This window comes from Lepidochelys kempii, chromosome 13, assembly GCF_965140285.1.
Source record: "Lepidochelys kempii isolate rLepKem1 chromosome 13, rLepKem1.hap1, whole genome shotgun sequence".
Taxonomy (NCBI): Eukaryota; Metazoa; Chordata; order Testudines; family Cheloniidae; genus Lepidochelys; species Lepidochelys kempii.
The window spans coordinates 37,738,538-37,752,693 of record NC_136392.1 but is presented as its reverse complement, the minus strand read 5'-3'; the positions used below and the strand labels follow the sequence as shown (position 1 = coordinate 37,752,693).

The 14,156-nt window shown below is 57.8% G+C and overlaps 1 long non-coding RNA gene and 1 other non-coding gene across 2 annotated transcripts; both read left to right on the top strand.

The window, feature by feature from the left end:
- Nucleotides 1–3,663: 3,663 nt before the first annotated feature.
- Nucleotides 3,664–12,585, top strand: LOC144929240 (uncharacterized). The gene is made up of 4 exons (XR_013634524.1): nt 3,664–3,734; nt 10,009–10,167; nt 11,112–11,275; nt 11,663–12,585. It is a non-coding gene; the product is annotated as an uncharacterized LOC144929240 (long non-coding RNA).
- Nucleotides 8,279–8,360, top strand: TRNAL-UAG (transfer RNA leucine (anticodon UAG)). Its single transcript has one exon. It is a non-coding gene; the product is annotated as a tRNA-Leu (tRNA).
- Nucleotides 12,586–14,156: the final 1,571 nt, after the last annotated feature.

Genomic DNA, 14,156 nt, shown 5'->3' with positions numbered 1-14,156 from the left:
CCCAACTGGCTGTTCCCTGCAGGACCAAGAGTCAGGTAAGGGGGGGGGGGAGACAAAAGAGAGAGGGGGACGGGGGGGCTAGTCCCAGCTACCTCCCCAGCCCCGCGGGTGCCCCTCACTCCTGACCCGCAGCCCCCTGCTAGCCCAGCCCTGCCGGGAATATGCCCAGAATCACTCACAGAGAGAGAGCCCCCCGCCCCGCCCCAGTCACAGGTACACAACACCCACACCCGCAGCTAGACCCACACACAGGTCACCTGCCCCACACAGCTCCGAGACGCACCCGTCCCCCCAGCAGCCCAGGACACTCACAGACCAAAGCTGGGTTCGTGTTCACCCAATGAAACTCCCTTCCCAGAGCCGGGGATACCTGGCAGCTGGTCTCCTAACTCGAGAGTGGGGGTCTAGTGCTTAGAGCAGGGGGGGCTGGGAGCCAGGACCCCTGGGTTCTAGCCCCAGCTCCTGGAAGGAGAGTGGGGTCTCGTGGTTAGAGCAGGGGGGCTGGCACCCAGGATTCCTGGGTTCTACCCCAGCTCCTGGAAGGAGAGTGGTGTCTAGTGGTTAGAGCGGGGGGGGGGGGGATACTGTCACACTGGGCCAGTCCCTACCGCTTTAAGTGCCTCTGTTTCCCTTTATGATGATGGGGATAAAAGGCCTCAGGGGAACCAGAAACCAAAATCTCATTAAAATAAATGGGAGCCGGGTGCCTAACCCCCTTGGGCCCCACAGCCCCTCCAGCCTGAATGGGGCTGGGAGATTGGCCAAGGGGAAGAGTCACTGTAGGAAGAGAAGGTGCTGGGATGGGTCGTGTGGGCTAATGACCTACAGCCTGAACCCCCGGGGGGAACATCAGCCCCCTGCTAGCCCAGCCCTTGGCTCCCCCCAGCTCTGCCAATGCCCCTCACTCCCGACCTTAAGCCCCCCTGCAAGCCCAGCCCTGCCGACACCCCTCACTCCCGACCCGCAGCCAGATTCTCTCATCCTCCAGCAGGTTGGCCAAGGCCCAGCAGACTCATTTGTCTCTCTGCGGCTCGGAGTAGATTAGCCCATCAGCGCGATCCACTCCTCACTTAGGGGAGGCAGCCACTGGGCTATAATGGTTTCCTGGAAATTCACCGCCCCACCAGGAATCCTCTAATGGAGTCCAATTCCTGACACAGACACAGCAAAGCGCCTCTTCCCCATTTAACCCCCAGGGGGCGTCTTTGTTCACCCAGGCCCCGCCCCCTACATGGCCACAAGGCCATTGTACTGGGTAGACCAATTGGCTGGGTAACCTGGCCTGGAGTGGGGCCTAGTGCTCAGAGCAGGGGGTTTGGGCGCCAGGACTCCGGGGTTCTATCCCTGGCTCTGGGAGGGGAGTGGGGTCTAGTGGTTAGAGCGGGGGGGGCTGGGCACCAGGACTCCAGGGTTCTCTTCCTGGCTCTGGGAGGGGAGTGGAGCCTAGTGCTCAGAGCAGGGGCGCTGGGTGCCAGGACTCTGGGGTTCTCTCCCTGGCTCTGGGAGGGGAGTGGGGTCTAGTGGTTAGAGCGGGGGGGGCTGGGCACCAGGACTCCAGGGTTCTCTTCCTGGCTGTGGGAGGGGAGTGGGGTCTAATGGTTAGAGCGGGGGGGGGCTGGGCGCCAGGACTCCAGGGTTCTCTCCCTGGCTCTGGGAGGGGAGTGGAGCCTAGTGCTCAGAGCAGGGGCGCTGGGTGCCAGGACTCTGGGGTTCTCTCCCTGGCTCTGGGAGGGGAGTGGGGTCTAGTGGATAGAGTGTGGGGGCTGGACACCAGGACTCCAGGGTTCTCTCCCTGGCTCTGGGAGGGGAGTGGGGTTTAGTGGTCTGAGTGGGGTAGTTGGAGGAAGGCCTGGGGGGCGGGGGGGGGAGTGGGACTGAGAAGAAGCTGATCCAGAGCTGAAAAGCTGGTTGGGCTGGTTCCCCTTAGCTCAGTGCCGGGAGCAAACCCCCTCCCTTCTCACCCCATGGGCCCCACCTCCCCCCCGTTCCTCCACTCCCAACTCTTCCCTGCATCCCCTCTTACAGCGGGATAGGGGTCCCCCATGGAGGCCACGTCCCCAGAACCCTCCTCCCCCGTGGCCCCTCCTGGCCCTCGCCTGCCACTCCCACTCTCTCACTGCTTCCACCCCTGCCCCCTGGGAATCGCAGCCAGTGTCTGCCAAGCCGCCGGGGCTGGTACTGTGCCCACTAGCAGGGGCTGTGGGTTGGGAGTGAGGGGCACCGGCAGAGCTGGGGGTGGGGGGGCAGGGCTGGGCTGGCAGGGGGCTGCGGGTTGGGAGTGAGGGTCCCACCCGGTCCCTGATTCCCCTGCCAGTTTCCCATACGTCACAGGAAGGGCCTGGCTGGCCGATAAGCGCCCACGCCCCGAGCTGGTGCAGACCCATGGCTCCAGATTTCCTTCCTGCTGCTGAGCCCTGCACCGGCTGCTCCCTGACCCCAGGGCCCTGCAGAGCAGGGCGGGCCCAGGCCGGGGAGAATCCCTCCAACCTCCTTCGGCTTTGCTCCTGTTCTCCCCCATCTCCATCAAGGGGCTGTAATGCTGCCTGGTGGGGCAAGAGGGGATTTGCAGAGGTGCTGAGCCCCCTCCCCCAGCTCTGCTTCAGGGGTGCATGATACCCAGTGGTGCATGGCTGCCGGGGGCACGGTGGGGTCCCAGATAGGTCTGTCCCCAGCTGTGCCTGGCCTCGGAGCGGGCAGCCCCCATCTGGGCAGAACCGTGGGGGGGCCATGACCCAGCTGGGCCTGATCTTCCCCCCCGCCCCCGAGACTGTGTGGTGGGGTTTCCAGAAACGGAGATGGCTGAGATCCCACCTGCCGGGTGGAAACATCACATCCCCCCACCTCCATCTCTGCTCCGATCCTGGCAATTGATTCAGCCCTAGCCCCACACCCCACCAGGCAAGTGCATGGAGCAGTGGGGCGAGGGGGGCTGTGCAAGGTGCATCAGGGCTCAGCTCCACCCCAGATGTGCACGGCTCCAGACTGGGCCAGTGCCCAGATGTGTCCCAGCCCCAGCTGTGGAGGGCGCCTGGCTGCAGGGGAACCTTCCTCCTGCTCTTTCACCTGGCCGGGAAGCGGGAGGGGGCGGGGGTGGCGTTGCTTTGCCAGACAGCAGGCCAGCGAGTCTGTGAGCCTGCGGCTTGTGAAGGTCCCAGCAGGACACAGGAGCCCTCCCGGTGCAGAGAGACACTGAGATGAGACCGAGTTAACCACAGCCTCAAACTGGGCCCCTCCGCTGAGCGTCTGAGCCACTTCTCCCCACTCAGCAGGGCTGCAGGGCACTGCCCAGGGTGAGCGCAGCACTGAGATGCCCATGGCCCCACCAGGATGGACCCAGCTGGTGTGGTGAGCGGGCCAAGTGCTAAGACGGCAGATCCCCCCACTCACGCCCTAGAGCGCATGGCCCTGAGGTTTCCCGCCTTGCATCCCCGCTGCACAGCCAGGCCTGGAACCCACCTTCCAGACAGATGCCCCCCTCCCTCCCAGCTGGGCCCTGACAGTGCTGCTCCTATTGCTGCTCCAGGGGCTCAGGCTGGTGAGTAGGGGGGGGCATCAGTGCTCCAAATGTGCCCAGCCCCAGGGGCCCTGATCTCGGTCAGGGGTGGGTTTCACCAGCTGGCTGGATCAAGGGCCCGAACTAACTCCTTCTCTTGGGGGATCTGCCAGGGGAGATCATCGGGGGACAGGAAACCCGGCCTCACACCAGACCCTACATGGCCATCGTGAGCATAGAGGTAAGGCGAAATTGGGTTCCTGATCCGGGAGGACGTGTTGGTGACGGCAGCTCATTGTAACTGCAACCTGCAGTAAGAAATGCAAGAGCCCCTGACCCGGAGCCAGCCAGTCCCCACCCTGGGGCCAGGCCAAGGCCGGCACCCCCTGCAGGGGAAAGACCCTGGTGGGCTGGCTTCTGTACATTGAGCCTGAGTACAAGGCAGCATCTACACCCACCTACTTTAGCGAGCTTAACAACCTGTGACGCAGTGGGAGATTTTCTTAGTCTTTTGCAGGAACACGGCGTGTGCCTCAGTTTCCCCGTGTGCTGCGTGTGTAACGAGGGGGTTGGAGAGGGGAGTTAGTTGTTGCAGAGGACTGGGGAGACCTCACCTAGCAGTTGACCCCGGACAACGGCCAGGAGATGGGGTACCCCAGCAACTGGTGACCAGGAGGCCCAGCCCAGCTTGGAAGTCAGCCCGTCCTGGCCAGTGGGAGGACAGTGGGCGGAGGAGAGAGGACCCCAGCGACCAGAGTAGCCGGTTCCAGCCGGTGACTTTGCTAATGCCTCATATGCAGCCTGTTGTAAAACGAGGCAAATATCTAGATAAGTTGATGTCCCCCCCGGAAGAGCTCTGTGTACCCCCAACGGCATGTGAGCCCCTAGTTGAGAACCACTGATATAGGCAGGAAGGAGGGGGCAGCTGGACTGGGGGGAGAGAGAGCAGCCAGAGCCCATCTGGATGTGGGGGAGAGCTAGATGAACTGGGCTGAGGGTTACTAGGCCCGAGGGCCCGGAAAGTTTCCTGTGCTGGGTTCAGACGTTCATTAAACCTCCTGTTTTCTGCTGGCTGAGAGTCACTCCAGTCTCGAGATCAGGGTGGCATTATTCCCTCTGGGCGTGGAGGCCCCGCGGGGGCCAGGGTGTGTGGACTTTCTGAGGGGGCCCATGGCGAGAGACAGGTGTGCTAAGGCTCAGAGGTCCGGCCCAGGAGGCGGTGGGGCCAAAGGGCCTAACCCCAGCGAGAGAGAGTGCACCCTTCATGGAAGGCTGTCACGCCAAAGGAGGGTTACTCCCAGGAGCTGTGCGGAGCTGGGAAGCATGAATCCTGTGAGTCTAGGACAACTTGGCAGCAGAAGATGGTTGGTGGATGCACCTTGTAGACAGTTGGCTGCGAGCGGAGGGGCTTGCAGTGAGTGGCTGCCAGCGATAAAACAAGGAAATTAAAGGAACCAGCAAGGAAATGGCCTATAACCAGTTCTCTAACAGGCACCTTGCACCCCTGTGCAGGGAGAGAAGGCTGAGCCGCATTGGGGGGCTCACTCAGGGGCAGCTGATTACCCGGCTGGTGGAGAGTGACCAGTCCAAGGAGCAAGATCCAGATCCCAGCAGGGCACCTGGACAGACTGGGAGTAGTAGGGGGACCCGGTTCCCCAGCCAGGAGGGCGACTTCCCAAGCTGAGTCCCCTCTGCCTGCCCCCCGGTGGAGGTGAAGAGATGGAAACTGGAGCTAAGAGTGATGGAGCTGGAACAACGGAGGCTAGCAGACCGCTTGGAGCAGCGGTAACACGAACTGGAGTTGGAGGAGAGGTGGGCCAAGAGGACCTGCTATGCGGTAAGTGGGGAAGGACCCCAAGATGCCAATTCTGGAGGAAACCTAGATCCTAAAGTGTGCCCAGCGGAGATGTCGATGCCGACCTCACTGCCTGCGTGAAGACCTGTGACCTGAACCAGGTTGACCCCACGGACAGGCTCTGCTGTCTAAACCCCGGCTTGGTCCCAAGGCCATAGGGACCAAGAAAGCTGGCTAGATTGTCAGGCTCAACGGGTAGTGATCAATGGTTTGACGTTTAGTTGACAGCTATCAAGCAGGGTGCCCCAGGGCTGGGTCCTGTGGCCGGTTTTGTTCAACATCTTCATTAATGATCTGGAGGATGGGATGGTTTGCACCCTCGGCAAATTCACAGATGACACTAAGCTGGGGGGAGAGGTAGATATGCTGGAGGGTAGGGATAGGGTCCAGAGTGACCTAGACAAATTGGAGGATTGGGTCAAAAGAAATCTGATGAGGTTCAACAAGGACAAGTGCAGAGTCCTGCACTTAGGACGGAAGAATCCCATGCACCGCTACAGACTAGGGACCGAATGGCTCAGCAGCAGTTCTGTGGAAAAGGACCTAGGGGTGACAGTGGACGAGAAGCTGGATATGAGTCGGCAGCGTGCCCTTATGCCAAGAAGGCCAACGGCATATTGGGCTGCATTAGTAGGGGCATTGCCAGCAAATCGAGGGACGTGATTATTCCCCTTTATTCAGCACTGGTGAGGCCTCATCTGGAGTACTGTGTCCAGTTTTGGTCCCTCCACTACAGAAGGGATGTGGACAAATTGGAGAGAGCCCAGCGGAGGGCAACAAAAATGTTTAGGGGACTGGAACAGATGACTTATGAGGAGAGGCTGAGGGAACTGGGATTGTTTAGTCTGCGGAAGAGAAGAATGAGGGGGGATTTGATAGCTGCTTTCAACTACCTGAAAGGGGGTTCCAAAGAGGATCAGTCTAGGCTGTTCTCAGTGGTGGCAGATGACAGAACGAGGAGTAATGGTCTCAAGTTGCAGTGGGGGAGGTCTAGGTGGGATATTAGGAAACACTATTTCACTAGGAGGGTGGTGAAGCACTGGAGTGGGTTACCGAGGGAGGTGGTGGAATCTCCTTCCTTCGAGGTTTTTAAGGTCAGGCTTGACAAAGCCCTGGCTGGGATGATTTAGTTGGGGACTGGTCCTGCTTTGAGCAGGGGGTTGGACTACATGACCTCCTGAGGTCCCTTCCATCCCTGATATTCTATGATGGAGGGGAGTTCAGCCAAATGGGCAGTGCAGAGGCTGGGGACTATGAATGTTCAAACAGGCTTTTCCGCTTAAGTTTGAATGGACTCCTGAGGCAGATAGGAAAAGATCCCGGGGTGTACGAGAAGCCCCCAGGCATCACGTACAAAGAGGTCACCACCCAGCTGGGGGAAATATCTCTGCAAGGGGGGACTAGCAAGCTCCATGCAGGGGGTGCCCATGAATGCCAGAACAGGCAGACCACCTCCATGGGGCCTGAGATGTAATTACTGCGGTACCATACTCAAAGACACAGGGAATCTTCAGCCAGGAGACCCCTCGAAGGGTTAACGTGGCCAAGGGAAGACAGCCTGTAGGGCAGGCCAGAGAGGGAGTTGTGTGTTTATCCCCTGGGAGAAGCAGGGCCTGGTGGCAGGCTGGCCGGGGAGGGGAGGCATGCCAGACGGGCGTCCACCCCAAGCCCAGCAGATATGTCTTCTTGTGCTCTCCTGGGTGCAGGCCCCTCTGATCCCCAGTGGGAGCGGTAGGTGGGAGTCAACGGGGATACAGTCATGGGGTGGAGAGATTCTGGGAGCAAGAGACCCTTGTTGGTGTGGGGCAACCCCACCGGCTGCTGAGGGGCCGTGTAACTTGGGGGAAGGCTCCCAAATATAAAGCCATTCACCCTGCCTTTGGCTCAGATCCCCGTGCAGACACAGGCAGGATCGGGGAGGTCTCCGCTGGCAAGAGGATCGCAGGGAGGAGCCCGATGGGGCAATTGCCACCTCATCCCCCCCAGAAGTAGATGGGAGGGAAGTCCAGGGGCACTGGGACATGGGCCCTGAGGTGATGATGGCATGGCCGAAGTGGTGGGCCCGGACCAGGGAGTGCTCGGTGCAAACCTAACCCTGGCGGGGTGCTCGGATACCCCGGGTTAAAGTGTCTGTAGTGAGGATACAGCTAAGATGGGGGTCCCAAAGAGGGGGATGGGTTGGAGAACTGGACCGGACGGCATCCCCTCAGTGGCACCAGCGATCTACCCTACTGGGGATGTAACGCCTCCAACAGGGGGGAGCGAGTTAGCAGAGACAGGGCTTAACAGGGCTTAGACTAAGGCCCTGTCCCAAGGTGGGGAAACTAAGGCACAGCCAAGAGGGCTGGGCCCCGAACCCAGCAGCTGAATTCCAGACCGAGCAGCAGAAGGATCCCTCCTAGAAGAAGCTGAGGGCCCTTGTGGGCCACAGTGTTGCAAGATCCTGGGGAAGGATTGCAGGGAAAGATCCATGTGAGAGAAGGGACCCAGTATCAGAAAAAGGCTCCCTGAGGGAAAATTGAACCTTGTGGTTTTAGAGGGCAGCTGGTGGTTCCCCAGAAGTCCCGAGGGTGGCCAGATGTCCTGCTTTTATAGGGACAGTCCCAATATTTGGGGCTTTTCCTTATATAGGCACCTAGTACCCCTCACCCCTTGTCCCAATTTTTCACACTTGCTATCTGATCACCCTAGAGGGGTCAAGCATACCAGGCGAGGTCTTCTGCAGAACTTTTACTGCCCCAGGAATTCACAGGGGTCCACCCTTTTGAGTTGTTGTGTGGAAGGAGGGTGAGGGGACTGCCGAGGAAGGAGTACTGTGGAAAGGGATCTGGGGATCATAGTGGACCACAAGTTAAATATGAATCAACAGTGTAACACTGTTGTTAAAAAGGCAAACATCATTCTGGGATGTACTAGAAGGAGTAGCTGGTGGTAGCGTGGCTGAGTGGTCTAAGGCACTGGATTTAGGCTCCAGTCTCTCTGGGGATGTGGGTTCAAATCCCACTACTGCCAGAAGAAGTTTTGCGGGGGAGGGATAGCTCAGTGGTTTGAGCATTGGCCTGCTAAACCCAGGGTTGTGAGTTCAATCCTGGAGGGAGCCATTTGGGATTTGGGGCAAAAACTGGGGATTGGACCTGCCTTGAGCAGGGGTTGGACTAGATGACCTCCTGAGGTCCCTTCCAACCCTGATATTCTATGATTTCTATGATTCTATGAGTGTTGTAAGCAAGACACGAGAAGTAATTCTGCTGTACTCCGAGCTGATATGGCTTCAGCTGGAGCATTGTGTCCCGTTCTGGGCACCACATTTCAGGAAAGATGTGGACAAACTGGAGAAAGTCCAGAGAAGAGCAACAAAAATGATGAAAGGTCGAGAAAACATGGCCTATGAGGGAAGGTTGAAAAAATTGGGTTTGTTTAGTCTGGAGAAGACAAGACTGAGAGGGGCCATGATAACAGTTTTCAAGTACATCAAAGACTGTTACAAGGAGGAGGGAGAAGAATTGTTCTTCTTAACCTCTGAGGATGAGACAAGAAGCAATGGGCTTAAATTGCAGCCAGGGAGGTTTAGGTTGGACGTTAGTAAAAACTTCCTAACTGTCAGGGTGGTTAAGCACGGGAATAAATTGCCTAGGGAGGTTGTGGAATCTCCATCATTGGAGGTTTTTAAGAGCAGGTTGGACAAACACCTGTCGGGGATGGTCTAGACAATACTCAGTCCTGCCATGAGTGCAGGGGACTGGACTAGATGACCTCTTGAGGTCCTTTCCAGTCCTACAGTTCGATGACCCCCGGACTCGACGGGAGACGAATGGAAGGGGAAGATGAATGGGAAACCGGTGGTGGAGGACGTTCTGGGGAAAGCTCACTGAATTCCTGAGTTTGGCCAGGAAGAACCTAGCCGGGGCCCAGGAAAAGCCAAAGAGTGGTACAACAGCCTGCTGGCTCCGATGGCACTGGGGAGCAGGAGAAGGGATCTCGGCTCAGTGCCAAGGGTGCCTGGGGGGGCCCTGTGAAATCATCAGCCAGCGCAAGGGGGTGAGTCGTGTGCTGGGGCTGCCCGATTGGGCGAGTGCAGCAGGTCATGCTTTGACGGGGAGACGTTGCTGTGGCCATGTGCGTGGGCAGGGGAAGGAGAAGGGGAAAGTAAACCTCTGCCCTAAGCCAGGAGCTGGCCTCCTGCTGGAATCAATCCCCCTCTCTGACCAGCTAACCCCAATCCGCAGGCAGAGATCAGAGGGGCTGTGTTCGTCCCTGCAGCCGGGTGCCAGCCAGCCAGCCTGGGCTCACTAATCGCGCTGTCCATGGGGGGAGGGGAGATGTTCCCCATTCACAGTCACCGGGAAAACAGCCCAGGACCCAGAGAGAGAGAGGTCAGAGACATGCTGGCTTTAGGGGCAATCCAGCCATCCACCAGCCCTGGGCCTTGCCCCCGGTGCTGGTCCCCCAGAAAGACTGGTCGATCTGACTCTGTGTGGACTATCGGAAGCTCAGTGCCGTCACCACGTTTGATGCCTTACCCCATGCCTAGGACTGATGAGATCCTAGACAAGTTGGGGCGGGGGGCATGACCTCGCTACCATGGATCTCACCAAGGGCTACTGGCAGGTGCCTTTGGACCTAGATGCCGGGTTGGAATCTGCTCTCATCACCCCTATAGGCTCTTTGGATTCCTGGTCCTACCTGTCGGCCTCAATGGGGCACCTGACAGCTTCCAGCGCCTGGTGGATCAATTACTAAGGGGGATGGAGGACTTTGCCCTAGCGTATATTGATGATATCTGTGTCTTCAGTCCGACCTGCAAAGACCATGTGACCAGGTGAGGAGGGGGCTGGGACACCTCCAGGATGCAGGACGGATGATAGAGGCCGGAAACAGTAAGGTGGTGATGGCAGAGGTGCCGTACGTGGGCCGCAAGGTGAGAAGTGGCTGTCTAAAGCCAGATCTGGCCAAGGTGGAGGTGAGCAGAGATTGGCCCATTCCTCACACAAGGAACAGGCGCTGGTGGGGTGGCAGGGCACTATTGGAGGTTTGTACCCCACTTCAGCTCCCATCATAGAGCTCTGTAGGGAGGTCGAGCCAGACAAGGAAGTCTGGACCAAGCAGTGCCAGAGGGCGCTCTGTGTGGTAAAGGAGGCGCTAATGCTTGGGCTGGGGCAGGTAAACCCAGACTTGGACATGCGTTCAGGGTGTCCAACGAGGCCTCAGATGCAGGGCAGGGCTGCACCAAGTGAAAGGGACTAATTCCAAGCCCTGAGATGGAGTCTGATCCTCCAGGGTTATGACATGGAAGTGGTCCATGTTGATGGGAATTCAAATGTTACAGGCAATGCTTTGTCCTGGAGAGGGGTACCTGAATTTCCCCAGGTCACTGGCTGAAGTGACCCCGCTCAGTTCAGACTTGAAGGGGGGAGTGTGACGAAGTGGGGAATTTTCTTCGTGTTTTGCATGAACACTGTGTGTGCCTCAGTTTCCCTGTGTTCTGTGTGTTTAATGAGGTGGGAGAAGGGGGGGGCGTTGTTGTGGCACACCAAGGGTGAACTTACCTAGCAGTCAAGACACCAGACAATGGCCTGGAGATGGGGTACCTCAGCAACTGGTGACTGGGAGGCCCAGCCCAGCTTGGAAGGCAGCCGGTTCTGGCCAGTGGAAGGACAAAAGCCTGAGGAGAGAGCACCCCAATGACCTGAGCAGCCAGTTCCAGCCTGTGAGAGAGTGAAACCTTCATGGAAGGCTGTCCCTCTAAAGGGGATTTCCTCCCAGGGACCATGCGGAGCCGAGGAGCGTGAGTCCGTGACACAACTCATGACTGAATCCATTGGCGAGTCTGCAGCACCTGCATCCCCCTTGTGTTTCACAGCACCATCACCGTGCTGCGGGGCCCCCACAACATTGCAATAGATGAACTGGGGAGGCGGAAGATCTGGGTATGTCGCTGAGTCCCCCACTGAGAACACAATGATGAGACATTTCAAAATGACCTCACACTGCTGCAGGTACCACCCCCATCCCATCACCCCGCCCCCTGTGACCTCACACTGCTGCAGGTACCACCCCCCTCCCATCACCCCGCCCCCTGTGACCTCACACTGCTGCAGGTACCACCCCCATCCTAACAACCCACCCACAGTGACCTCACGCTGCTGCAGGTACCGCCCCCCTCCCATCACCCCATCCCAGTGAGCACGTGGCATCACAGTGTTGCACAGTTGTCATGGGGATGCCCCATCTAGTCCCATCTGGCCCCATCCCCTTGGGGCAGATCCATCCCCCAAGAGGAGTTTGATTTCCCTTCTCTCTCTCCCCTATCAAAGCTGAGGCACAAGGCCGAGCTGACACAGGCTGTGGGCACCATCCCCCTGCCCCAGCGAAGGTGAGGAGGGGGCTGTGTGCTGCATGGCCTGCTGGGGCTGACTAGTACTGAGGCAAATGCCCGGACCTCCACCACTCTGCAGGAGGTGAAGCTGAAGGTAATGGGGAAGGGTGTGTGTCTGTCTTGGTCGTATCCGCCCTATGCCCCATCCAGGATGCTGTGCATGGGGGCCCCCAGGAGAGGAAGGCGTCATTCTGGGTGAGTGTGGGACAGGGGCACATGGTGCCCGGGACAAGGTGCTGCTTGAACAGGAGACCGACAGGGCTGGGCAGAATGGGGAGAGCAAGGATCCATGGTAAGCCAGGCAGATCCTGGGAACCAGGAACCAGAACTGACTAGATCCTAGGACCCAAGGATGAAGGTTAGAAATGAGGGACTGGAACTGGCCAGATCCTAGAAATCAGGGATAGGGGCCAGCTGAGTCCCTGGACTGTGGAGTGGGAGCCCTGGGCACGTCCTGGGAGTGACTTGACCGTGAGTCCCCAGGAAGCGGGGTACAGAGGTGTATTTCAGGAACGTGAATACAGAAAGCAGACCTCCCTTTGCTTGGACATGTGTAACCCCACACTTGCTGTTTGCATCTCAGGGCTACTCCAGAGCCCCCCTGGTCCATGATGGGAAGGCCCAGGGCATTGTCTCCCATGGCAGCGCTGATGGGTCAGCACCCAGGGTGTTCACCAGAGTCTCCAAATATGTGTGCTTGGTCAAGAAAACTCTGCAAAAGCTGAGGCCTTAGAGGGGAGTATCCATCTCCTCTAGCGTGATTGGGTATTGCAGAAGGATGGCTGACTGGCTGGCATGGTATTGTGGATGGATGGATGGAGGGATGGACATTGCAGAAGGGTGGATGGAGGGATGGATGGATGATGGACATTGCAGAAGGGTGGAGGGAGGGATGAATGGAGGGATGGATGGACATTGCAGAAGGGTGGAGGGATAGATGATGGACATTGCAGAAGGGTGGAGGGACGGATGATGGACATTGCAGAAGGGTGGAGGGATGGATGGAGGGATGATGGACATTGCAGAAGGGTGGAGGGATGGATGGAGGGATGATGGACATTGCAGAAGGGTGGAGGGATGATGGACATTGCAGAAGGGTGGACGGATGGATGGATGGATGATGGACATTGCAGAAGGGTGGACGGATGGAGGGATGGATGGACATTGCAGAAGGGTGGACGGATGGATGATGGACATTGCAGAAGGGTGGATGGATGGATGGACGGACATTGCAGAATGGTGGACAGATGGATTGATGGATGGAGGGATGGACATTGCAGAAGGGTGGACGGAGAGATGGATGGACATTGAAGAAGTGTGGATGGAGGGATGGATGTGGCAGATAAGAAGACAGACAGCTGGATATTGCAGACGAAAGTCGGACAGAGAGCTACTGATGTTCCAGAGAAATGAACAAACAGCAAGTTGAGCCTGCTGTGAGATCTCCCCCCCCGCCCCCGTCAGAACTGTACTTGTCCCATCACCTGTCTGCCCCGCCGTGTTTGCTGCTTCATTCCATGCCCTGCTTTGTATGACCTCACAGAAAGTTACACAATTAATGTGTCACCTTCTCAGGCACGGAATGAACTTGCCAAGCCTTGAAACTGGGAGCTGTTGCTGTGGCGACCAGGCTGAACCAAGTGAGAGAGGATGGGTGGGCTTGTCCATAAGGCACTGGCAATGGGGCACAGTACCCCTGTGTTCCAGCCCCAGCTCTGTCACTAGGCCTGGGCTTTGCAAAGAGGTTGAAGCCTTAGATGCCTAAATCCCATTGGATTGAGTGAAGTGCCCAAACCCCTTGGGTGTCTGTGAAAATCCAGCTTCCACTGGGCTTGTTTCCCCATCAGTACAATGGGGATAAGACTCCATTGTGCGTTTGTCTCGGCTATGAATTGTGTGAGCTCTTGGGGCTAGGGACTGGCTCTCACAAAGTGACTGCCGCATCAGCACAATGGGGACCTGATCTCGGTCGGGGCTGGGCAGTGCCCAGCTCCAATCTCAGTTAGGGCCTCTAGGTGCTCTGTGTTGAAAATATGGCTAATAAAAATAACCATAACCTCCACTAGGTGGCTCTGGTGCCCTGGAAGTGACAGAACCAGAGATCGAAATGAAACAGGAAAATTAACGTTGAAAATATCAACTGTACAGGGCTCCTGGGTTCTATCCCAGCTTGGGGAGGGAAGTGGTGTCTAGTGGTTAGAGCAGGGGAGGCTGGGAGCCAGGATTCCTGTGTTTTCTTCTCAGTACGGGACAACATTTTTCTCTTGATTGTCAATGGCTTTTCCTTATGTCCAGGATGCTGGTCTGCGCTGCTGGGTCAAACCAAGATCCCTCTGAACTCTGTGAGATTCCTCTGTGTAGCTGAGAGTGAAAGGAGATTGAGAAGTATCCCAGCCAAGTTGTTGGAGTGCCCTAAACAATGGTGGCTGGGA